Below are 2,777 nucleotides of genomic sequence, written 5' to 3'. Positions count from 1 at the left end.
ATCTGGTTCCTTCACCTACGTGGTTTAGCCTCAGCCTCACAGTGAATGCGATGCATGCAAGCAGAAGGATATATGCCCTTTAGATCGGCAATCATTCATCCAATGTCTTCTTTATGCTTTTTGAGCACCCCTACAAGTTGTTCTTCTTGGTCAGTGGTTAGGTCGGATGCAATGATCACTGGTAGGGTATCATTTGGTCTGAGAAAATAATATTTCAGCATGGCAGAAAGAGGTTTTAGCTCTAGGATAGGTCGTGCTTCTAAAGATGGTACTAGAGGGCTTGATTGAGTCAGTAATTGCTTATATTTTACAATCCAAGGGGGAATGGTATTAAACTTGGGAGGTTCTAGCAAAGCATGTACTTCTTTAGTGTATCCATCGATATCAAAATTATCTACTCCAAGATGTGTTAGGCATGCCTATAAAAGATTTGAGTTGAGCAAGGTAGGGGTGTTATCTTCTACAACTTTCTCTAGCATGTTGATCCCATTATGGTTGTACGTGGGTGGTCCCTGAGATGCATTGAAAATATTCAATCTCAGCTTCTTGCTTTTGAAAGATACATCCATAACCCCGATCCTACAATTTATACAAGCATTAGCAGTTGCTAGGAAGGGTCTTCCTAGGATGATTGGTATTTGGTTGGGGTTACTGCTAGATTCCATATCCAGCACAAAAAGTCAACAGGAAAGTAAAATTCATCTACTTTCACCAACACGTCTTCTAGCATTCCATTGGGTACCTTAATAGATCGATCTGCTAGTTGTAAGATCATCATCGTAGGTTTTAACTCTCCAAATCCAAATAGGACATAAACAGAGCTTGAGAGAAGGTTGACACTTACACCCAAATCTAACAATGTCTTTTTAATCGTGAGATCCCTTATGACACCGAATATAATTGGGGTACCTGGATCTTTTAGTTTGGATGGGGCAATTTGCTGAAAAACTAAGTTGGCCTGCTCAGTTAGGTAGATTTTTCTTAGTATCTGTGCCTTAGATTTTCATTTTTGTGTACACAGATCTTTAAGGAATTTGGCATATGCAGGAACTTACTTAATGGCATCAAGAAGGGGTAAGTTTATCTGAACCTGTTTGAAAAGTTAACATTTCATTCATCTTAATACCCTTCTTGTCGAGAGACAGAAGGGATTCTAAAGCACTGAGAAATGGAGCCTTAGGTGTAGATGCTGGGTTAACAGATTCTTCCCTCTCTTTCAGTTTCTTCTTTTCTTCTGTGGCTGGCATTGGTGGCTCTGGTTGCTAGGTTACTTCAAGTTGATTTAAGATTTTTCTGCTTCTAAGGGTCATAATCGATTTGGCATGTTCAAAAAAAGTTTCGAGACTAGTGGAGCTCTCAGCCATGTACTGTCTTTTTTGGTTATTGATGGGCTGACTTGATAATTTACCTTCCTTCCTTCTACTAAAAGAAGTTGCTCACTGACCTATCTGGGTTTCTAGCTTTGCTATTGATTGTATATGGGAGTGAAGGAGTTGGGTGTTCATTTCTAGTTCTTTAAGTGCTTGCAGCACCTTTTCTTCAAAAGCTGAGCTATGGTTACCTGGGGTGGGTTGAGGAGGGTTCTGATATTGTGACTGGGGTGGATGCCTAGAAGTCGCACCCAGATAACCTAATCCCTATTGCATCGGAGGAACCATTGGTTGTGGTTTTCATAAATAATTTGGATGGTTCCTCCATCCTGGGTTGTATGTACTAGAATAAGGATTGTTCGTGCTAGAATAAAGATTGTTCCCTAATCTATGAGTGGTTTGGGCTTGATGGACTTGCTCTTGTACATATTCAGGAAACTGTGGTGCGGCTGGACACTCACTCACAAAGTGAGTGGGGCTCGAATATAGTACACATATATCTTGCATCCAACTAGATGGAGAAGGGGAATGTCCTATACTTAATAATCGATCTAACTTTTGGGACAATTCATCGACCTTATGATGGATATCTATGATATTTTCTACTTCATAGATTCTACCCCGCTTTGGGTTTAACATAGGTTTGTCTCTAAATAGAGATAGAAATATGATGCAATGAATTTTCATTTAAAATTTCAAACAGTTGCCATATCTCATCTTCACTTTTGAGTATGAATGTCCCACTGCATGATGCATCAACCATTTATCGGTGTCTTTCAGATAGCATGGTGGGGACATTTTCTAATAAGTTCCTTTAACCTCTCCCATGTTTTATGAAATATTTCTCCATCTAATTGAAAAAAACTAGTTATGACTTTTCTTATTTGATTAGTTTTTTCTATGAAAAATTATTTCTTGAGAAATTCTCCCTAGAGCTGGTCCCAGGTTGATATAGTCATAGAATCCAAAGTATGTAGCCAATATTTAGCTTTGTCCTTAAGTGAGAAAGAAAATAATTTCTACCTAAAGGCATCATCAGAGAAGTTGTGAATTTTAACTGTTGAGCATATCTCAAGAAGTTCGTCAAGATTTTTTTAAGGGTCCTCGTTACTAAGTTCATAAAATGAGGGTAACATTTGGATTATACTGGACTTAATTTCATATTGGGTGGCCTCTACAGGGGCACTTGAATACAAGGAGAGTAGGTATATGTGGAAGGAGTAAAATACTCCTTCAACTGTCTAGGCGGATCATTCTCTTGATTTCGGTCCATATTTCTATGTCTGTTAGCTCTAAAGATTCTTTCTATTTCTGAATCAAAAGTGAGATTTCTGGTCGTAACAATCTATGACTAAGCATACACTCTACAATTACCTTAGAGCAAAAATTTTTTTTTCAATTTTTATA

General features: G+C 38.2%; 1 pseudogene; it reads left to right on the top strand.

Moving 5' to 3' along the window:
• The first annotated feature begins 2,150 nt into the window (after nt 1-2,150).
• Nucleotides 2,151-2,248, top strand: LOC114913508 (small nucleolar RNA R71; annotated as a pseudogene).
• Nucleotides 2,249-2,777: the final 529 nt, after the last annotated feature.

This window comes from Elaeis guineensis, unplaced genomic scaffold, assembly GCF_000442705.2.
Source record: "Elaeis guineensis isolate ETL-2024a unplaced genomic scaffold, EG11 Super_Scaffold_1000033, whole genome shotgun sequence".
In the NCBI taxonomy this organism is placed as follows: Eukaryota; Viridiplantae; Streptophyta; class Magnoliopsida; order Arecales; family Arecaceae; genus Elaeis; species Elaeis guineensis.
This window is presented reverse-complemented; position numbering and strand designations above follow the sequence as displayed.